General features: G+C 32.3%; 1 long non-coding RNA gene across 1 annotated transcript in view; it reads right to left on the bottom strand.

Moving 5' to 3' along the window:
- Positions 1-6,359: 6,359 nt before the first annotated feature.
- Positions 6,360-25,392, bottom strand: part of LOC143228077 (uncharacterized) — a 32,588-nt gene continuing 13,555 nt past the window's right edge. Inside the window, exons 4-5 of the long non-coding RNA XR_013015176.1 lie at positions 7,637-7,769; positions 6,360-6,565 (exon numbers count right to left, since the gene is read on the bottom strand). This is a non-coding gene — a long non-coding RNA (uncharacterized LOC143228077). The remainder of the gene's footprint in view (positions 6,566-7,636; positions 7,770-25,392) is intronic.

Below are 25,392 nucleotides of genomic sequence, written 5' to 3'. Positions count from 1 at the left end.
AATACTGTCTGAAAACAATACTGGACAACGAAAACGTGTTCTTTATCTAATCAGCATTCATTAAAATGTGTTCTTGATATTCATATTTTTTAATATGTGAAAATATACATGGGAAGTTAATCCACTGCCACTTGTTACATTTTATTTCTTTTAAATGAAAATCGTAAGGAAAACACTCACAAAATACATTTTTGATGCAAAATGTATTGTAGTAACATAACATCTTTCTACCAATGATATTTTACAGATTTTGCCTAGTAATGACTATTACTACAGTTGAAGAATATTTTCCGTCATTCCCACTTTATGTCTTTACAGTATCACAATTATAGACATTGTCTAACTATGAAGTACCTGGTCAATGTGTCACAAACTTTGAATTATTAAAATCCTTCTGTCCGCTTACAACGTGAACCCTTGAAAAATTCATATATTGAAGATTATAGTTTCGATATAAAATTTTATAATTTAGAACTGTATTAAAGTCCTTGCGTTGCTTTAATTCTCCTTTATGCAATACAATCTTTAAAAAAAAAAACTGAAAATATTTCTAGAACATTTTTAAAATTATTGATGAAATAAACAAATGTGCTTCTTCAGGTTAGTACGGTAAATTTGAAATCCAATAAAAACTGAATTTTTGCCTCGAACAAAATAGAATAACTTGAAATAATGAACAGCTTAAGTTTTACTGAAGAGATACCATTTTAATTTTTGTGAGCTTAACAAAACTTTTAAACCACACTCTTCGTAGAACATTTATAACTATGTAAGAGCATCGATGTAAAATTAGCATAAATACAGAACTTGCTGAACTTTTTCATAAATGGATCTTTCAAGATGCTTGAAATCTTGATTATCTCTTCAAATTAAAGCTATGATCGTAGCTTGAAGAACCAATATTCGTAAACAAAGTGCTTTTTATATTCGTAGACACTTTTTACTTTCTTAATTTTTCTCCCCGTTTTAATGAATTTCGAAAGTTGAAGGTTTTTCTTTTGTCGTTTACCCATATCGTTTTCGAAAGATGAGACAACTGTTATCGTAACTGATGCTACATCACTCTCTTCCGAAATGAAACATGAGATGAAATCACTTTGTCTTATATAAATAGAAGTTTCATATTTCGAAAAAACTAAAATATGATTTCTATCAGCGTGCACTTGTATAGATTAGCGTAAAGATTGTGTCGTATTGAAGTTCACTGTTAAACGCTACACTGTTATCAAATTTACTATACCGTTCATGAGAAGAATAGTTAAACACAGAAATAGTCGAAATAATGGAAATATTGACAAACAAAGAGATAAGTATATAATAAAATTGTGAAATTTCGAACCTACCTTTAAAAAATAGAAATTCTTACTCTGCTATCTCAGATACGTAAATTTATCAATGAGCATTTTTAACTTTAATTATGAAATTTGTTCATAAATAAAGAAATTCCTCATTTTATACCACGATCCTAAATTATAGCTTCAAAGAAATAAAAACCTAATTTTCAAGCTGTAACTACAACATTTTTAGTTTCTTATGACGCATTTTTAAAACGTAATTCTGTTTTTCAAACTATAGTTTGTTTTAAAACTTGTTCAATAAATGAACAGATTTTTTTATTTTCAAGTTGCCGTCATCAACTTCGTATTCAAATGAATGAAGTATTTTTCTTCATCGTATAATCTTAGCCTTCGTTTCTAATTGGGTAGGTTGCTGTTTTCAAGTAGTAATCCTAAAGATTGACTCTTTCAACACATGTTTATAGACTGCTTCGAAACTATTCCCTACCCTAAACTTTGTCCCCAACTAGAAAGATTCAATAATCCCTATCTTTGCTCTCACTGCAAATAAAAGTGATTCGTTGTTCAAGCCGTGCATGATTAAAAGTTACTAAATCTTCTACAGTGAATAAATTAACTGGTATATAATTGTAGTTGAATTAATTTCAAGAAAACATGTTTTTTCTACATGTACCGAAAGTATCCCAAATTCATTTTTATCAAACACATTTTCTTATGTCCACCAAGGACCTAGTACCATTTACCTGGAAGAGCTATGTACCAAGTGCCTGATGAAATAACATAATTAAGTTTTAAGTTATTTATTCGCCTATAGAATCTTTTCAATAACTGTGAGTACTTTGTCTGGATGTTTGAGATGCCATAAACTGTTTACAGTTATTTTCATCGAATGGTCACGATGAACCTGATGCAGCTTAGATATTCGATTTTATGATAACAAAACATATTTAGTAATGTATTTTATTATTGTTGTCTTAATGTTTTAACTGGCTTGGAAAACTAAGCATAAAGTGTGGTTAGAAGTAACAATAAAATAAACATCTTTAAAAATAAGTTTTCATACGAAAATAAAGAACTATATAGAAAGTACTAAATCTTTAAAACATTACTATGATGAATAATGAACACAGAGGAAAAGTTATGTAAATACATTTAATCATATTCTAGACAACTGTTCCACATATTTATTAAAAATACGAACACTCAATTCAAACAACGTAGCGCTTCCTTACTGAGTTTTAAATAATTAATACAAATCATTATTTAACTTAAGTGGCTTACAAAAAGGAAAAACAAATGGTGTTCATCAGCTGAGCCTTTCAAAAAAATAAGAGTAATATTCTATAGAAAAGCAATAAGAAAAACTTTGTTTTATTTGAAACTTAATTAAATACGCGTTGTCTTGAAAGAGAATTAATGGAATGTATTTTTAATAAGTGGATATGTACTTTCAAAAAAAGCTGCAATCATTTTTTTCAACGTATTGGAAAATTAACGTTCATCCATACTTTAACTGACTAAACTCTCATATTTTCATATCTTATTTTAGGATTTATTTACTCTTTCTTTCATTAAGCCATGTAAATTTATCATCCAAATGAAGACCAGATTTACTTATTCTAATTTACAAATACAATATATTTATATATTCCTTTAGTCCATGAACTGTCGCTTAAGCCATGAAGTATTCTTCTTTAATCTGCTGTTATATTTCTTCGTTGATGAAAAATAACCTTCCTCTTGGCATTCACCGCGTGCCTTATGATATGACAAACACATCGAGGCAGACGATGAACACGGAGAGTCAGACAAGTATTCCAGTGATGATAACTTATCAGAGGGACGCTTAAGAAGATGATGATTGGACATGCCTAGCAAGGTGTCATCTCATGACTCCAGCATTTGTAATTACCTGACGGCATAAAATAATACATTTCAGAAACGGCAAGCAAAGTTATGACGTATCAAAAATTTAAAACAAATGCACATGCTTGTATTGCCTTGATAAGAAATTTCAAGAAGCCAAACAGCAATAAAAACTGACCAACTAGAAACTGCTGATGATATTTTAGCATAAAGAAATTTAAATAAAAGAGTAGATAAAACAAATACAGAAACACCAACATGAGGAAAGGAAGTTTACCACAACGAGCTTGACAAGGTTAGATAGTTTGTTTATTACAAGAATTAAATAAAAAAGGGGAAAAATGTATACTAAATTGTCCTTTCAAGCTCAATAAACTTTTAATATATTTTCCTTTAAATTTATTTTTCTAACCTTAAAATAAAATTACTGGTGAGGTGTTTTATTTTACTATTTCGATCTCTGCCTTTTTAAATATTCTTAAATCAAATTCCTCTATATTCCTAGAGATCGCAAAATCTTGTTACCTTTAGTTATGCATCTCATTAAAAATTAATGTATTCAAAAAAAAATCTGCAGAGCACTATTCTGGGTTAGAAGCTAGCTCCTGTTAGATACATACTGTAGCCATAACGTAAATAGCACATTGTATAATTTTGAGCTTAAACAGAATCAAAAGTTAAGATATCTGGCTTATCCTTGTCTAAGAAGCAACTTTTATTGTCGTGTGTGAAGCCAGGTATTTGTGCCACATCCATTTCAAGCCAGATAAACTCGAGTCAGTTTAATATATTTTGTAACAAGCATGAAAATTCATTGCCTCTTTTGAAAATTTTCAAAGTGATCTAAAGTTTGTAATTGCAAAAGGAAAAAGAAGAAAATAACTTGCATTTCCACGTCACTCATGTATTTTATAAAATCAAAAAATGCTTAATACATTCACCTAATTATTGCTTTGTGCTATTAATTGGCATACGGACAATTTAAACAGCAAACATGTAATATATTTTTAGAAAATACAACAATTATGCTTTTGAAGTTAAAGCATACAGTATGAATCTCCCCACATACAAAGCAAGAGCAATTATAAACAGCGTGAATAACGTGAACATAAAACATCATTCTAAGGGCAGTTAATCAAAGAAGGAGTTGTAGCTGAACCAACGTTTTGAATATGCATTTAGGTACTTCCATTAGAGAAAAAAACCCTCAAAGTATATAACCAATTTATAAGTTGTTATATCCATAGAACTGAAACTGACATCAGTCCTTCACATTAAATTGCACTTCTAGGTAAGGAATAACATGTTTTAAAATTTGTTAACCATGTAAAATGTAAGCGTTAGAATGTTAAAAAGTATCCAAGACATCTCGAGAAATGAATAAGAAGAAATATTTAAACATGGTTAATACTCCAAAATTATGTATTAATGTTCCAAACAAACATATTTTAAAACAACAGCAACTTAGTCCTGACTCAATTGGAAACAGTTTAAAATTTGGTATAACACATTTTAGGTCTTCAGACTAGCAGCTCCCTGCTTGGACGGCGGTAAGTCTTCAGATTTACAACGCTAATGTAAGAGAACTGATTCCTCTCGGTGGACACAGCAGACAGCCCGATGTGACTTTTCCATAAGAAAACACATATACGACCCGGCATGGTCAGATGGTTAAGGCACTCGACTCGTAATCCGAGGGTCGCGGGTTCGAATCCCCGTCACACCAAATATATTCGCCCTTTCAGCCGTGGGGGAGTTATGAAGTGACGGTCATTCCCATTATTTGTTTGTAAAAGAGTAGCCCAAGAATAGGCGGTGGGTAGTGATGACTAGGCGCCTTCCCTCTTGTCTTACACTGCTAAATTAGGGACGGCTAGCGCAGATAGCCCTCGTGTATCTTTGTGCGAAATTCAAAAAACAAACTAAACACATATACACCCAGACTAGAAGATTATACACAGTTACCTAATTAGGTTTTGTTAAATGCATAAGACATAGCACACGGTCAGTTAATTAGGCTAAATTATATGATATATATAAAATTTCTTTTACGGAAATTAATAGATATTCGTATATGTTATTTAAGTATATGTTACAAACTGCCATATGTATATGAATGACTCTAGAACACTTCATGTATTTCGGTTTCTTTTTTTGCAGAAATCGCTTTTCAATTCTTCACAAACAGGGGACTCAGCAGATAGCCAATGTGATTTTGCTATAAAACACACACACACACTTCCCAGAGAAAATAACGTAACTTTTATCTCAAACGTTATGCCCGTTGTTTCCGTGTTTTTTTTGTAACATTCACTAATTTTATATACGCCGTAAAACTCGTGTATAATAGCTTGTTTTGAGATCAGTACAGCGTGCATTCTGCAGAAATCAAGCCGAGTAGCTTAATGGCTGAAGTGAAAAACAACAAATGCAGAGCTAATTAAAAAGCATAACGCAATCGTTTTGGTTGGTGCACAGTTTTTATGTTGAATTCTATACAACTTGCATACCTATACTACGTAGCACAACCATTCATTTAAATAGGTTTGTTTGATTTGTTGGTTTGTTTTGAATTTCGCGAAAGCTACACGAGGGCTATCTGCGCTAGCCGTCCCTAATTTAGCAGTGTAAGACTACAGGAAAGGCAGCTAGTCATCACCACCCACCAACAACTCTTGGGCTACTATTTTACCAACGAATAGTGGGATTAACCGTCACATTATAACGCCCCCACGGCTGAAAGGGCGAGCAATGATGGTGTAACGGTGATTCGAACCCGCGTCCCTCGGATTACGAGTCGAGTGCCTTAAACACCTTACAATGTCGGGACATATTTAAATCGGCACTATTTTGAAAAAATAACAAAAAACACATGTATATAGCTACAAAAATTTATAGTTTTACAGTTCAGACATCTTTATATTTGGGGAGAATAAATTATGCTATTTTGAAGTAACACAGCGTTTGTGTTTATTTACAAAACTACCTATTAAAGAGTATTTATATATATAACTAATCTTTAAATAGGTGTCTTCAATATTGTAATGGTTATATGTTCACAACATATTACAACCTTCGAGTTTTATTTCAGTTTATTTCATTTAAAATCTATGAAACACACCAAGTGTATTTGATTTTTAAACTTTGTTACTTTAATAACTTTTCAAATTTATTTTAATGTACCTGAAAAAAAATAATGCTCTTGTCCTTTCTTGATTTCTTCAATGTGACAAATATTTTGATTTAGATGCTGTTTGATAAACATTTGTTTTTACTATTCTTTTACCTTCATAAATATCTGTTGTTTCACAAATAATGTAAACAGGAATTACAGAAAAAAGAACGTTTGCACTTTTATGAGCACTCATTCCTTTAGAGACCTTCTTAATGTTCGAAAGCCACTATAATAGAAAAGAAATATTTCAAGAGTAAGAATCAGCCAATATCTGATAAAACTGTATTTTCTTATCTAAAGTACCAAGATAATCCTGTTATAATATCTATCAACATAGTTTGATAAATATATAAATTTAGATAGCAAAAGGGGGAAACAGTAGGTTAATATTTAGTACTTTTATTGTTGTCGGTTTTTTTTTTCATTTCTTTCCGTCATAGGTTCCGGATTTGATCACTTTTGAGGATAGTATTTAGGTTGGGGCTGGAAGGAAGTGAGGAAGTTAACTACATCAGTCAAATATCAGTTCTTAATGCAGATGAGACAAACTTAAAATAAATTCATTTTCTGCTTTTAGAAAAATAAAAAATGATGGTCACTTATGCAATGTTCACTATAAAGAAATTTTGTTCAACGTATTCCACCAAATTTGTACTTAGTTTTGGCTGTATATTAAAATTATCTATATGTATAATCTTCACTAGTTCTACAAAACTGTCTTAATTACATTATCATGATTTTTACCTTTTTAATACATATTGACAATATATATATATGTTCCTAATTGTTTTTAAATCTGTTGAGGAGAGAAGCTAATTTCTAAAAATATTCTCTCGTAAACCTCTGATTACCCTTTTGTAAAAGTAATCGCTGATCTTTGTTTTCAGTCAAACATAATATGGAGAAACAACAATTAATTAAATCATTTTGATATTTCTGCTACTAATAAACATTACGAGTGTTTCTTACTTATTATTATGTATTAATCATTTCAACAAGTTCGCAAAAAAAATACTTTACAAGAGTAACTCATACAAAACATGAAACACTAACAGTATAATTATTTCGTTGTTTTGTTCATTCGGATTTTAGTAGTCACGAATTACTATTAATTTAGAGAAAGCATGCACTACAGACACGAGAAAAAAAATTAGCAAGAACTAACTAAACCCAAAGCAACGTTAAATTACAGTTTTGAGGTACGGATAGGTGAAAAAATACTGCTGGTTAAAACACTGATAATCAGGCTGTTTAGAATCACGAATAAACAGAAATATCGTGATTCTTTAATACTTACTTCTGTTATCTGAACAACAGCGTTCTTACACGAGATTCGTTGAAGAGCAAGTCGTTGGACGAGATGCACGCATACGTAAACGCGTTCAGCTTAGCAAGATGAAAGTCCACAAGCGTCGGATGACGGAAAGATACTGTCGGCAGAGATGGAGCTTTAGTCATTGTTGAACACAGAAATACATGCGCAGTGGCAGTAAAGTGGGACAAAAAAAAGGAAACGAAAGGTCCGAAGGAGGAAGCGAACAATAACTAATAGTAGGGGAGAGACTGGGACGCCAACTTTGAGAGGTGGGGTGATAAGGGGAGTTAAAACTGGATCAACACCCTACCAGTAACTTCCCAAGGGAACCTACGTCATGGTTTTTTGGTCACGACCTTCTGATGCATTGTTATCTACACAAGATATGACTGCCCTTTATCACTGGGGCACGCGCCCTGTGATTAAGACGTGCGCGCACCACGAGCTTTGTTGTGTTATTTTCCGAGGACCGACCACACTCTCACATCCCCCAAGCAAAAGAAAAGTAATAGCGTATGGTCGACGCGTGCGGTAAGAGGGAAAAAAAAAATTACACCACATCAGCACTGACCTGAATTTATAAACGTTTTCAAGTTTAGCAAACAAAAAATAAACAACATAATGCGAAAACCTTGATGTCCCAATAGTAGAATATAAAGAACCGGAAGGAACTCTTCAGATATAGATTAAAAAAGAGTTGTTCAGTAAAAGTAAAATAAACTCAAAATAATTAGAATTCTCTATTCTTGCTTCTACGCTGTAACCAACAGATGCTTTCAGTCCCGGCAACATTTCTAACTCTTGGGATCGAATATAATTTTTTACCGTTAGATAAGCTACAAGCTGATTGTCTGTTTTAAATCATGGCTATGTGCATTGACCAAACACCGTATAAAAGGAACACGCTCGTTTTAAAGGCCCCACAGCCGTCGAGGTAACAATGTACCAGACAGCAGCTGCTAGACCTCTGCTGCTAAACACACGCGCAAGAGGTGTAGGAGGTATTATGTCGTATAAATGTGCGTTATGATATAGGTTCATAATAACAAACTAGGGTTCTAGACTTAGGCTCTGAAAGAGGCTTCCACTTCCAAGAGTGAAAACTCCACGATCCATTTTAAATTGGTAAAGTCCATATATACTCTTGGTCCATTTAAGTTTCTAATAGGTCTTCCTTGTCTTAACAATAGTTGGAATCCTAACACGTGAACAAACCGATATAGTCAAATAGACAGAACAGATGGTCACGAGCTGCACAGCTGCACAGGAATACGTGATGTCGCGCCTGACAACTGTAAGGCAAACAAAAATTAACTGGGTGTTAAGCAGCGGCCCCGCCATGGTCCTATAAAAGCATACGTTATAGATTGTTTTAATGGGTCATATAGAGTAATACGTGTTAAATACTTCTGTACTTAATAAAGTATATACTTTTATTATTCCAAAACTAAAAATAGTTATTAATAATAAACGGATATTCAAATTTTGGAAATACGGTCGTATACTGAGAGACTGAATTTATTTTAATATTACATTTATGCCCCTCGCTAGTACAGCGGTAAGTCTACTGACTTACAACGCTAAAATCAGGAGTTCTATTCCTCTCGGTGAGCTCAGCAGATAGTCCGATCTGCCTTTTCTATAATAAAAAACATACACAAACACACACATTATAATTATTTTGTACGTTTTTTCTTACAATTGGTATAGGGGGCATTCGCCTGACAATCTTTTATTTCTAATAATTAATGGTTTAAGAAAACATGGTTAGTTATTTCGAAGTAATACTCAGAAAGAAATGATCATGTTTATCATCAAATTTATGAGATGAAATTAGAGTATCATCATTCAACCGTTTTCTACCGTATAACATTTTACATAGTTGGATCCTTTAAAGTTGATTCATAATATACAACGCTAAAAACCTGGTTTCGATACCCGTGGTGGGAAGAGCACAAATAGCCCATTGTGTAGCTTTGTGTTTAATTTAAAACAACAACAACAAAGATTCATAATAAATTCACTAAATGTTTCAAAACAGTAAAAAAAAACAACCGACATAATAATAAATATTCAAGTCACCAGTTACGACTTTCAACTTATCCCAGTGCAACCTTCCTAAGCTTACCAACGCGGATGTAATTCAATGAATGAGATTTTCGGTTAAAATACAGTTTCGTAAAGGACAAAAATGTATTTGAATTTAAATGGAATACATGCAAATAATATTTGTATTTACCAAGACACTTTACGGACATTATTTCTCTTTAAAATTTTTAGTAGCAATTATTACAAATGTTCATAATAATACTAGATTCGAACTGAATCGTACACTGGGACAGTTGCGAGTGAAGCCCTTTTGATAGTCTGGATCCCGCCGTTGCTTCGTTTTTTAATATACTGAATAACTGCGTAGCTGTTATTATGTTTAATATACTAGTGATCTGGATTTCCATGTGAAGGAAGATTTTTAGCGAAATAATAATCCGTTACATCCAACTTAGGCCAAATGTTTAGTATGTTAGTATGAGCCTACTGTTATACCAGGTACGTGTCAATCTGTTTGTGTTTTATGAGACTCATGCTAAGCCAGTTGTTTTGATTGTTGGTAATCTAAATCTACCATTGTACTTACTAATCAATGTGTTGTTGTTTTGTAATATTTCTTCTAGACCGGGTGGTTATTCTAATGATGTTTATGTTAAGCTAGATGTATAATTACCGATAATTATTATTGTAAATATCGGTATCAGCTCAATAACGTTTTGTTTCGATGCTCTAACAACAATTTTTAACTTTTTTTAAATACACTAAATTCTGTTACAAACAATTTTTGTGAAAATTACGAATTTCAGCAATCTATTTGAAATTAGTGGACAAATTTGATTTTGTGAAGTTACCACAAGGTTATGGTCATATTTAGGCTACACTTCAGGACATTTATAGAAAACATAATTTGTATCAGCTGTTCAAAACACTTCAACACCGTGTTGGTAATGTTACATTTACATCTTCATGAATTTTTAGAAGTGACCTGTTAAATTCAAGTTACTTGAGAAAATATGCTTATATCACAGAAGATAAACATGACAACCTAAAATACCAGAATTAATTAAAGTTTATAACGTGTTATATCACTTTAAAAGTTATATGTACTTAAGAAAAACTTTAACATATACCTAGAATATTGTGCATGTTTATGTTATCTACAGATACATCACATGTACATCTAAACCCTAAATATAACATCTTGAATATCTTAACCAAGCATAAACATGTAAAGGAATCATGAGGATGTTGTGGTAAACGATAAAGTTACAAAAAAGTTTTAACGTGTTTGCTTCTTTAAAATTTCATTAATTTTATCGCACAATTTTAGAATTTATTCACACATTTAGAGTGTTATCATTTTATCGAAAGTATGGTGTTTAGAGCTTTGATACCGATTTTTGTTGATTCTTCTGAAGGTTTATGAACCAGTTCGAGAAAAATGCTTTGCGACTGGAACGAATTCTTGCAGTCAGCCATACATTTTGTGTTACATAGAGATAAGTTTTTTTACCGAAAGCAAGTTGTTCAGCTTTTTACCAAGGATTAGGCCGAAGGGAAACACCAGGAAACGGTTCAAGTCTAGGAGACAGAAGAGGGGAGGGGAACAGGGAGCAGGTGTGACGCACTTCCGTTTGTCTGGCTGATATAAAGCAAAGGGTTAAAAGCCTTTCAGTTAGGATATTCATGAGTGAACCGGGACTTTCATTGAAACGATTCCTTTCTTTTTCACGCCAGCTACACACTCCCAATTTTAAATGTAGATCAGACGCAATGAAGTGTAACCGCACGTGTATGGTAGGACTGAAGACAATCCCTACCTTCTGGCACCCTAATCTTCTCTGCTGCTTGTTCGTTTAAAAATTGGGAAATTAACACCCCAATAGTAACATCTGTTTTGAACTGATATTTCTCTCTTATTGATAATGTTGTGTAGTATTCGCTTTCGAATTCGCAATTTATTTTGCAAAACACTATTCCTAATATATCTATTAAGAAACGTATTCAAAAATTTCCATTCAGCAAAGCTGAAATGGATGTTTTCTACAAGCTTCCAATTAAACTTTGTTCATTAGTATATTTGTACTTTATAGAACCCAAATATGACAGCATAGTTAGATTAAATAAAAACACTTAGATTTAATTCTAATCTTTTTTTTTTCTTTTTTTTCTGATGGATCTTAGTGACTTATAAATGTAGTAACAGCAGTGACATAAATGTATTCTTTTGTATTAAACATTAAAAGTACAGCTTGAGCATAGCTGCACAAATTACTTCTTACTACAAATTTATTTTATTGAATCTATATTCTGAAGTTCTACAAACGATCAACTATATATTATTTTTCTATGATTTTATTTAACTTTTACCTAGTCATGAGAGTTGCTTCGAAACTGTTTTTCCTTGCTCTGTGAACACCGGTTATCCGTTTCATTACGAGCTTCACAGACGAATTTGCAAAACGCTTGTCTGTCCGCATATGCAAAATAACACCATGTTTTGTGTCAATTGTCTTCTTTTCTTACATCTAAGACAGAGCTGAGAGAAATAATATTTCCAACCTTCAAAGAAACATGATAGTCGGCCCCCATCTGTCCGGAAGCTCACAGATGTTTCTTGGAAGGGCTTTTTAAAGACATCTGTTATCACAGTATTTCAATATTGGCAATCAGAATGGAACACAAAATGTGGCTACCTACCTCTAGTCTGAGGAAACATCATTAGATAAGCTTTGAAATCAACTTAAGTGAAACTGCATCCCAGTTGATAAATTTCTTCAACGTTGATTAGGTTAGGTTTCATCTACCTCCAAACTTGAAGTGCGGGGATGTTTATAAAAAGTGTCACATGAAATAAAAAAAAAACTAAAAACTATTGTTTCACGCGAAAAGTAATTACTGCAGTGTTTAAGTGTTAAGTACGGGAAGGTTAATGACTTGATAACTATGAAGAGTTCCGAAGTTTAGAAACACAACTGCCTTGAATATCAAACTAAACTTGCCCTTCGCAAATCATACGGTTTTGAGGCTCATTTCAATGGATTGTGAACGCGATACTTAGGACAAATATCTAAATAAAATAGCACGGAATGATTATGAGACAATACAAAATTAATTTCAGTTATAATATGTTATGACAGGTATGTAGCAAAATGCGAGATCTTCTTCAGTATTCATATTATTTTTCAACACGTTGGAAATGCTTCTCACTTGAACTCTAGTTAATTAGAAATGGTTTCCGAGAAAGCTGCTCTAAAATAAAATACCGTCCATAGATAATCAATATGAAATGTTCAACTAGATCAATATCAATAATTAGATACATCTTTTGAAGAAAGAAAATTTGAAGGTTGAATCATTTCGAAGATTTCACTTTTTAATCAAGCTTAAATATATATCACAAACTTTCATTTCCGGTTAATATAAATTTTAATAGTAACCGTAATTCGATTTCATTAATGATTAGGTGTTAAGTATTTTTCATAAATAATATTGATTTCTCCCACGATTTCGAGAACTTAGTTGGAACAGAACAACGTTACATTAATGTTTTTAAGAATTCAAAACAAAAAACGTGATACTAATCAAGAAAAAGACAAGGGAGTTACTGCAACTTTAAACAACTAGGATAAGAAAAGGGATAATTTTACACGTAAAAAACATAATATTTTCAACATTATCGGTGCACACAAAACAACCACGACACAGACCTTTCGGTTTCAAGTGTGGGGAAAGCATCCAATCAGCAGCTTCCAGCGTCACAAGGGCTTTTTTGTTCGACTTTGAATCGGATAACGGTATTGAGTGTCAACCTCATAATGCACTGCGGCTGAAAATGTGGATCGTGTTCAGAGAAATCACGTCGCGAACCTCGGACCTTCGGACCAAAAAACTGGCACGCTAATCAGTAGATTACGCTTACAATCTTCGACTGTAAAACTCTCACAGCAGTGTGGATACTTTAGAACTTTCTTGAGCTTCAACTTCCTTTTTCAATTATTATAGTCATTATTATGTTATAAAATAATCAACCATACCAAATCTGGTATGAAATTATTTTATCGATGCATTTTCTTGAAACAATAGAAAATTCATAAATGTGTCAATCATATCTTTTACTTTATATTTTGCTCAGTGAAGCAAGAAATAAGAGCAGCATTGTATTAAAATCCACCCAGTGAGTGACAAGAAATAACAACTATCAAAATCATTCAATATTGTTCCTTCTTTATTGTGCATATGGTCTAAAGGTCCATTTTATGCTTTTCAGTTATGTTTTGTAGTTTCATTTTGGTTTTTCTAGTACTTCAGTGAAAGCTCTAAACCAACAGGGGTATACAGCCCAAATTCAAGCACCCAAATATAACGCGAAAAATAAAACTATAAGATATTACTAAAGAAATTCATAGTGACTCAAATTAACAACAAAAAGTTGCTAATGTTGTTTTCTTATTGCAGAGATACTCAATGAACTATCAATGATCAATCCACAGTGGATAATTCAACTCTAGATTTAAGTGTTGCATGTCCGTAAACTTACCGCTTATCAGTCGGAGGACACAAAGAACAATCCTAACAGCTAAGATTGAAAAAATGCAAATTTACTGCTAAATTAGAAAGTAGTTGATATTCCAAAGAGAACTTTTTTAAATATATATTTCCGATTAACAACGTTCCGGCAATTAAAATCATCAAATAAATTCAAGCAGCTGACGTTATTGCTACAAAGTCTAGTAGCTGCGATTAATGAAAATATTTCGAGCAATTACACAAGATTTCGAGAAGGTAAAATTATGAAAGGAAATTCAAGTAACTTCAACTAACAACAAAAAATTAAGCAGTTGAAATTAACGACAAAAATCAAGCCGTTGAAAGTAATAATAAAAATTGAAACAGCAAATAACAACAAAATTTCAAACAGTTAAATTTAGCAAGAAAAACTAAAGTAGTTAGAGTTAACAAAACTTCAAAGAGTTTAGATATTTTTGAGTGAAAGCTGGTAGTAATAACGTAACTTAAATTGGTTAGTTCACCGAAAGAATTGCAAATGCTTTGAAGTCAGCAATGACAAAAGCCATAGTAACTAAATCTGGCCAGTCTAGCAGCTGAGACTGAAGAGACAAAATTCCAAATGGTAAGATTAACAACCCTGTGCTTATGTAATTGAAGATTACCAGAAGGTACATTAAACTAAAGAAAGAAAAATATTTCTTGAAGCTGAAAGTAACAAACGTCTAGCGCCTGACATTGATATAGTAGAGTCAAACAGCTCAGGTTAGCACCTAAAGTTTAAGCAAATGATATGCACGAAATATTTTTATGGCACTTGACAAAAAACAAATTCCTATTTTCTCGTGTATACTAAGCTAAGTATACTTTTAATTTTCAAACCAGTATACATTTAGTTGAATAAGTACATACATTTATGCAGAACAAATTTTATATTTATAATTATTACGCATGTATGTCTTGCGCTTTGTCTTTTTTTTTTTTAGTATAACGTTAATTAGTAATCACCGCACTTAAAATATTACGGTATTGAGTGAAAGGTTGTTTCGTATACTAACTATTTTTAAGTATCTCTCATTTTGAATTAGAAATTGGCAACTTAAAAGGAATGTAAAATATAAAAAGAACATGAAGTGTCGTTGTTTTCATCATAAATTTAAGACCTGTCAATTTCTAATGCTTCTTCGGCTTTAGGCGTTTAAACCGTAACATTAATTAGTGTTTTGGACTAACTCTTCACCTGATTAACGTAAAATACAGAAAATACACTGCAGTAACATGTGGACTAGGTTTAATGAAAATGTTTTGTTTTTGGTGAATTTACTCGAGAGCTATCTGTGCTAGCCGTCCCTAATTTTAAAATGATAGACTTGAAAAAAAGAAGCAAGTCAACTTCACTTATCGTCAACTCTTGGGCTACTCTTTACCAATGAATAGTAGGCTTGATCTTTACATTATAACACCCAGCGGCTGAAAAGACGAGAACGTATAGTGATGGGATTCGTTCCCACCACCCGCAGATTGCGTCATCAGACCGTGCTATGTTCCTTTTAATAAAGAAGAAAAACATCTTTCTTGACCCCTCACGAAAACATAAAAATTACCAAGATACATTATAATCCTATTAGTGAAGTTCTGCTATTCATGTTTGCAAAGAAACATTTCCATTATATGCAACAATAATTATACAAACTCTATATTACTTACTTAAATTTCCACATGACACAAACATTACGAAAATCCATGAACTTATGAATGCTGGCAACCTATCTCGAAAGTTACTTAAGTCTTGTTAAGTTTCTCGAGATACGCATGACATCACGACGCTCTTTCATGAATGTGATGTAGAAATGTGCAAATAAACATTACATTTCTATTTTACACGTGAAACTAGGTTGTAAAGAAAATAATAGTATCGCTAACCACTGCACGACGACGTATAAAATAATTCTAAAAATTCGATTGTACGACAATTTTTAATTATTATTTTATTGTCTTAGTAATTGCAAAACAAATTTCAAGACCTTTACGTCTACCAACTGCTAAATAATTACCTATATTAAACAATATTGTTTTATATTAATACTACTGCAGTAACTGGGAGGGTTGGTTTAACATTACTGTGCATGTGTTGGCATTTAAATTAAGATATATATATATTTTAGGATATAGTTGTAGATACATTATAGTTTTAATATATCAAACCTAAAAAAACACACCTGCAAAATAGTTTTTGGTTATCACATATTTCTAGTAAAATATTTTATCCACATGTTAAATGTGACAATGTTGTACGTTTTTAGAAAGTTTTTAGGCTTCTAGACAATAATGACTTAAGTGTTATCACCAAGCCTTTGAAATTTCGACAAAATTCTATACAGTGGTCTTTCTGCCGTTATCAGCTGTGTTCTAATGTGTTTTTTCTGGTATATTCGTCCATTTTATTTCCTGTTTTTGTCATGTGTGGGAAATAATGTGTTTTTTTGTGCTAGAAAATCAGGGATTATATTCAAACTCCTAAACTTCTGTGATAAGTGGGTCCATTATACTTTCAATTCTATATTGTACATAACGAAATTCTTCCAATGGTTTGTGATGACGAGAAACCCACTTGAAGTAAAAATGTATCTTAAGACGGCTGGTGTGGGTGTTAAAACTTTTATTAAATTCAAGTAGAGAACAACGCTTCGACCTTCTTAGGTCATCTTCAGGCTAACAAAGAGAGATTGCAACAACTGTAAACTCTCTTTGTTAACCTGAAGATGACCTAAGAAGGTCGAAGTGTTGTTTTCTACTTTATTAGTAAAAGTGTTAATATTCATACCATTCTGCATCTTTGCGTTTAACCACAACAAAATTATGTTTACTTACTTCGTTTTTCAAAATGAGTTTTACCAACTTGTCTCTGTTTTTGTGATTTTGTTTGTCTTATTCAAAGAAGTATAACATTTGTATGAACTCATAACTGAAAGCATTTTGTTCACATAAGTTTGATACGTACAACATTGTATTATCAAAGATTTAATTAAATGCACTTACCTCATTAGTACTCGTGCGTTCTCCGTTTCGGTATTTGAGAAGGTAAATGAAAAAGAACAACAAACATAAGTAGAATCTGACGTCTGACGCATTTCGTATAAAAAACGAATTTTCTCAGATTTTCTTCTCTAAGCGTTATTCATTTCATCACTTTATAAACATTCTTTCAGCTTAATGTTGATAAAGGCTTGATGCTGAAACAGGACATCTTAATTTTCATGTACAAAATTGTAGAAGACATATCTAACATGTCCTACTCTCCATTACATATGTGTGTTTTTCTTATAGCAAAGCCGCATCGGGCTATCTGCTGAGCCCACCGAGAGGAATCGAATCCCTGATTTTACTAGCGGGGAGCTGTATTACGTGAAAAGTGAACAAATCTAAACAATGTCTATCAGAATCGTTAAAAAGGAAGATTTTTTCTTTAGATTTTAACCCTAACAATTTTATTGCACTCGTTAAACATACTACCAAACAAGTCAAAAACTTATTTGACTGATACTGATATGAGTTAGTCGACAAACATAAAATAGTTTAACAAGTATCACTAAATTTATTCATAATACCGGAGTGCACTGGAGGTTTACTACTCTCATAATACTAGTAATAGTGTAATTCTTGATACAAACAGTAGTTAATAAAACACCTTGAAATCTACATCAGAAGAAATTTAATAAGTGACTAATATAAAAAGGCATCATTAATTTCAATATATATATATATAATATAATACATCTATTAGACGTACATGTGATGACTGAACACATGTTCAACACCAGTTGAGGAAGTGTCCCAAAAGAAAAATTGTTGTTTTACGATTTGTTTAATAATATTGTGTATTGTTTTTACGCAATCATAGTGGTCATTATATTGTCCCTAATTTATTCCGTAAAACTAGAGGGAAAGCATCTAATCATCACCACCCACCGCCAACTCTTGGACTACTCTTTTACCAATTAACAGTGGGATTGATTGTTATAATATGACGCCCCACTGTTGAAAGGGCGAGCATGTTTGATGTGACGGGGATTCAAACCTGCGACCCTCAAATAACTAGTCAAGCGCCCTAACCATCTGGCCATGCCAGGTCACATTTATATATGAAAAACTACAAATTTCATCGTTATAAAAAGAAACTTTGCGATTGTTTAACCTATTCCTTAATTTTTATATCTTTGTCACCTATGCGGTTAATTCTATGCTTGTTGGGGATTTTAATACAAACATTCTGATTACGATAAAAACTTATAATATGCAACGACCTTTATGTAACCGTAAAATATGAAAACGTATTTCACTTATGCTTGGTACAACTAAGCGTTAAATATGGAGGAATAGCAAGAAGAAAAACGTATAAATTAGTACTTTTTCAAGATAACTCCTGAAGACAAAGCAGAGGATGTCGAAATATTGTATATACAGTGTGTTTTTAAAGTAGAAGCCGTTGAAGGCTTCAATTAAATTTTTAAAGTTGTTTGAATATGAAACGTTGATTTCAGTTATTCATCAAATTTTACAAATAAGCATTGTTTCTAGAACAAATAAACAAGGAAATAAATATGAGTAAATAGGAGCTACCAAACCATAGTTTTGTTCAAAATGGTGTATATGTTTTAATATTCAGATTTCCCCCAAATATAGCTTATTTCCTGTAATAAAACGCTTGTCACAATCATAGCTTTATTCAACTGGTATCACTTTATACGTTTACATTATACAGTATGTTTCAACCACTGTTCTTGAATTTTACTTCAGGGATAACAAATGCTCCCCCATATCGTTCATCCCAGCTAACTTCGCTTCATATTAATGTTACATTCACACACACATGTATAAAGGTACAGTAGTTTCTCACCACCATCAGTCTTTCTCTACAACTGTTCAAAATGTGCGTCATTCAAATTAAGAAACATCCCCAATTATTGTAGCAGCAGGAAAAAAAGAGATATGCAGTGAAATAGAAGTATGAGTTAGCAAAAATCATAGTTAAGATGGACCTTCAAAGTACCATATTCGTGTACAACCTATGGATTTTTTATATATTAATGAGCCTTTGCATACCATTTAATGAAATTAATATTTATAATAATTTTGACACTTTGTTGAAATTGGACCTTAAGTGTAGATATACAACAACCGTATTGATACATCCAAGTATCCCATCTGGCTATGGCTGTGACAGATGTAGCGTGGCTGGCATTTAAAATATGTTTTTGCTTTCACTCATAAATTCCTAATCAGTTGATGTGGCAGCATTCTCAAATCCATCAATGAAAGTAAATAATACATTAACCTCAGTCAATTTTCAAGTTGTGTTAGCAATTTATTATACACCTTAAACTTAAAGACAAGTGTAGCTTAATGGGTCTGTTTCGCATTTTTGAAATGTATAGGTGTCTTAAATAGTACCAGATTATTTCTTTGTTTAAATTTCTTTAGAAATACATGCAATTTTTATCTGGTACACCCAACTGTCACACAAACTAATCTGATGACACAAAATATGTATATAATATACACATACAAAAATAAAATGTTGTGTCATTTTTAACAAGATTCAAAGAGTTCGAAAGTCACTCTATTTAAATAGGTTTAATATCAGCAATTGTTAATTTATTATTAACATGTAACATTTCAAGACCATTTACTGACGTATACGATAGTTAACTTTCTTTTTCATAATAATTTCAAATTTTTATCCAAGAAAGTAAAAAAATGAAGTTATTTTATAAAGACAACCTGCATATCATGTAATCTGTGGGTCTCTTTTTCTTTCCTCTACAAAGATTCACAATTTCTTAAAAGTCGAAAGATAACCGAAATAACAACTAGGTTTCGTTTAAGTGTAATCTCAAAAATTAAAACTCCACTAACTTCAAACAACGCAGAACTAGCTGCTTTACAGCCTTTAAATGTTATATCTTTGCCAACTTGACACATAGCTTTGTTACATAGTGAAATAAATTATTGTCGACAGAAGCCTACAACAGCCAGAAGTGCGTTATGAATGCTTGTTTTACTTATTTTTACTGAAAATCCAGTTAAGAATGTATTATTTAACAACACTTGTAATTCCATTGCAACTTGCTATCGCATTTGTTACCTAAATACAATTATATTCGTTAACTTTAACTTTATACAGAATGCACAACTTTATTATTAAATAGCCTGCTAAGTTTCAAAAATTACGTAGAACTGTTAGGAATTGTAAAAAGATGCATGCTAAATTTTGCTATAAATTCATTACAAAGAAAACTTGTATTTAATTTTCTTTTTAAATTATAAGTTATTTCTAATCTTTGTTTTTGTCTATATATTTAAACAAGCATTCAAATGTCATAGTTATAAATTTCCGTCTTTCAATTAAACATCTTGTGCAAACGTCCTACGAATTGTTTGTTTGTTTGTTTGTTTGTTTTTGGAATTTCGCACAAAGCTACTCGAGGGCTATCTGTGCTAGCCGTCCCTAATTTAGCAGTGTAAGACTAGAGGGAAGGCAGCCAGTCATCACCACACACCGCCAACTCTTGGGCTACTCTTTTACAAAGAATAGTGGGATTGACCGTCACATTACAACGCCCCCACGGCTGGGAGGGCGAGCATGTTTGGCGCGACTCGGGCGCGAACCCGCGACCCTCAGATTACGAAGTGCACGCCTTAACGCGCTAGGCCATGCCGGGCCCCACGTCCTACGAAAAGGTAACGAGCACGAAGTGCGTTATTTGCCGTAGTTCATTCATTTCTAATACTTAAATACTACCGTATTTCTCCGAAAATAAGACAGGGCTTATATTAATTTTCACTCCAAAATATGACACTAGGGCTTATTTTCGGGGGATGTCTTATTTTGATATATTAAAAAAATGAAGTTACAAAGTAAAACTATTAAACTAACCATTTAAAATAAACTATTATTAAACTATTAAACTAACTGATTAATACTTAAACAAACTAATTAACTAACTATTAAACTAATTAATAAATTATTTTTTTTATTTCTTTCCTCTTCCCGCCACTCTTAACTAGGGCTTATTTTAAGGGTAGGGCTTATATTAAAACTATCCCCAAAAATCACACTAGATCTTATTTTATGGGTAGGTCTTATTATCGGAGAAACACGGTATATATTAAATGTTACAATCCAGAAACTGTTTGCACATTCTGAAGGGAGCGAGGAATAAGCCTTGGGGAACGTACGTGTGACAATCGGGGCAATCCATGAATAAGCGATATTCGCTTATTCATGAGATTTTCAGCCAACACGGAAAAGTGTGTGCGATAGAAATGCAAAATAGGTTTCAAAGCAAAACGATAGAAGTAAGGATGGAATGATTATATTTGATATCACCCACCTTCCGAATGTGCAGGAAATGTAATTCACGGAACCTTATGGTATGGAGAGATAATTTAGTAAGTATTGAAAATAAATGCATTTTAGGAAGTAGATCTCGATGTTAATTATACAGATTTATTTTTACTGTGAAATAATTTCGATTTTATTATACGCAAAATCCCAGATTATAATAACTGAGAACCAAAACCTAATTTAACTATCTTCAGTGAAAGTCTGTGTAAACCTTCGATAACGAGAATCGTAATTTCTTTAATAAATTTCTAATCTATAGCAACAGCTTTATATGAAACGTTGCTTTATATATTCTCACAACAATGTAGTAACGGTTCATCTACTTGTTATAATGTATACTCCAAATAGATGAATCTCGTATCGTATAATAAATTGCATTATTTCAAATATTATAAATCACATCCCAACCAAACACCAAATTACAGATAATCTCATTAGAAAGACGGAAATTGCATGATGCATTTAGGATGTTACAGAAGAGAACGTGGTCTCTTGAAATCCCACACAAAGGCATCTCCATATATAACTATATATTGCAAATAACTGTCGCCACAATAGTTACCCTAATTGCTTCATATCACTGTTATTTTGTCAATGGTCGCAATACAGTCTGCCTAATGGAGTGGAAATATTTTTCGTATTTTTTAGACTGCTGTGTCTTGTAGGATAATTCGGTATAACACACCATCGTGCGTGGTTACTTGTAATAATGTTCATTGCCCTCATTAGTAATTTGTCGCACCCCAGTGGCACAGTGGTATGTTTGCGGACTTATACTGCTAAAAACTGGGTTTCGATACCCATGGTGAGCAGAGAACAGATAGCCTTTTGTGTAGCTTTGTGCTTAATAACAAATAACATTCATTGATAATTTTATGTCATTGTAATATAATTCGTCTTCCAATCTGATTGTATAAAAGCGTTTAGTGCTTCAACAAAGACTTAATAGAGTAATATGACTTACAAGCATTACGCTGTAAAAAAAATGTTAAACGTTGTCTTGTCTAGTTCCATCTATAATTACTTAAACAGCACCTTGTTGTTACAAGCATTATTTATTATGTAGTAACGTAAGTCTTGTATAGTTATACATATTATTGCTACAGTAGGATATTTTCAACTTTTGCATCATTTCCTAATTAATAGCATGAATCTTAACAGTGTGTTTCAATACATTATATCATCTTTTTTCTATCCATATGACTAGCTTCTTAAACGAACCAATAAAAATGTTGTTGAGGTATTAATGTTTGTTTTGTTGTTAAGCACAAAACTACACAATGGGCAATCTCTCCTATGCAACTTTCAGGTATCAAAACCATGTTTTTAGTGTTATAAGCCAACAGACTTACCTCAACAGTACTGATGACAAGAAGAGAGCTCAGAAAGAGGCCCCTTTTCCTTTCTCTTTCCTACCAGACCAACAACCCGCGGGTTCGAATCTCTATCACACTAATCATGTTCGTACTTTCAGCAGTTGGAGCGTTATAATTTTACGATCCCTTCCACTATTAGTTGGTAAAAGAGTAGCCTAAGAGTCGGCGGTGGAGGGTGATGACTAACTGCCTTCCCTCTAGTCTTACACTGCTAGCGCAGATAGCCCTCGTGTAGCTTTAAACGAAATTCAAAAACAAACAATTCAACACACCACAGACGCACATAACCCTATTTATTTTGTGTTTGTGACAGTAATTGTGATTCTATTTCTTTTGTAGTACAAGTGAAGAGTATTCATTTTCTGTAATTTGACTCTTTCCATCTGAAGTAATCAGTTGTAGATTGGTGAGATAAACAGACACACACCCCGTAACACGCTATTTTCTAACGTCCAGTTAGATTATTCTAACTCACTGATCTGAAGAAAATCCGCAAACTGGAAAATTGGGTACCTTATAATAGACTTTTTATACATTTATTAAAAAAAAACGTTCCGAAACGTACAGCGAGATCCTAATAAAATATAATAGCAACTATTCATTTGATTAACAAGTACATAAATTACATTGTGTAAATCAGACCGGTTACATCTTCTTATTTATACTTATTTTCTTATCATTGAATATGTGTGTATAAAATGCTCTTACCTTAATTTACAGGAAATTAACGTTATAGCTTTTAACAATAGAAAGAATGCACGATTTGGAAGAACTATCTATGAATAAATTCACGTAATGCCTTTAAAACATTCAGCAAAATAGCGCAAAATATTCCCTTTACAATAATATTCAATCTTTAATGTATTACAGTTAAATTATTGTGTAATAAATAAATTAGAATGACGCAAAATTACGTGGATTATTGGTATGTCAAAAAGATCATAGGAGGAAAGATTAATTTAAGGTTTAAGTTCTCACAACTCAGACGTCAGGCTTTTTCCACTTGAACAGATTCAAATTTCAAGACTGATCCCGTTGAAGAGAATGACATTTTAAATTCGATCTATTTGAAGGTATTTAAAGTTAACCTTGATATAGGTGAAGAGATTCAAATTTTATTTAAACTGAAGAAAATCAAACTTCAATTTTCGCTAAGTCACCAAGTTGAAAGTTGAAAATTCAAACCAATAGTTTGGTTCACTTAAAGAAATTAAAGAACTACTTCTGTTCAGTTGAAGAAATGCAGGTTCACCAGTTTCAGTTCATTTAAAGGAATACAGATTCACCGGTTTGCTCATTTCAAGCAATTCACGCTTACGAGTTTGTTCATTTACTGGCATTCAAGATTATAACCTCTCGTAGCTTAAATATTGAAACGTAAAGTTTCATTTAGTTGCAGAGAGGTTCAAGTCTAGTGCTCGGATCCGTCAAAGAAATTCAGATTTTAAGGCCTCAATTTTTATTTAAAAAAAATTAATAAAATAGGCAATCAAATTCATATATTTAATATCTTAGATTTCTGTTTCGAGCAATATCAGCGATCAATAGTGCAACTACACTAATAGTAATGAACCTCGTGCTATGGAACGTTTTATGAATATAGATGAGAAAAATTCGTCTATACATGAACTTGCATGTTTCTCTTACTTCTACTCAGACATCAATGAAAATATTGAGTAACTTCACGCACACCACGAGCTATGTTATCACTAGAAATGCATCTGATCGTTACCTTTCTTTATAGTAGATTAAGAAATTACTTTCGTTTTAGCGATAAAATATATTCGAAGCATTCCAACTAGTACACACAAAACAGTTGCTTCTACATATTTTATACAAAACGAACTTGTTGTGCTGTTAGAAACGAACATATTATAAACTCAAATGTTATCATCTCCAACATTTTATGAAAATCTGAGACAATATAACGAACCTTTTACAGCTTAAACATTCAAATGACAAATATTACAAAGACATTTTGATCTTTTGCATTAAACAGTTACCGTTAACTAATCATAAAAACTTATATTCTGATTTCAAATCATACAACTGAAAACGACTGTCATTTTACTTAAATTCAAGTTATCAGAAGTAGAAACTAAGTCTATTGAAACACTAAATTTTTAGTCTTTCAAGGATGCATGGCTTATCTTCTCATGTATATATAAAACAAGAGAGATAGAATAAGTAAGTAACTGGGAAAAAAATTAATAATGTTGTCAAACAGGAAGTATCCGAACAAACATTTAGTGACGCAAAACTAAGTAAGAACTCTGACATGCATTTCACACATCCTATATTTTAATTTACATAATTCTATCTTCTGGTGCCAGAATGCATTAATCCAGCAGGAACACAACTTCATTATGTTTAGAAAGCAGAATTCTGGAATAACA

This window comes from Tachypleus tridentatus, chromosome 10 (genome assembly GCF_004210375.1).
Source record: "Tachypleus tridentatus isolate NWPU-2018 chromosome 10, ASM421037v1, whole genome shotgun sequence".
Classification (NCBI taxonomy): Eukaryota; Metazoa; Arthropoda; class Merostomata; order Xiphosura; family Limulidae; genus Tachypleus; species Tachypleus tridentatus.
Note: the sequence above shows the minus strand (reverse complement) of the source record. Positions and strands in the feature narration are given on the sequence as shown.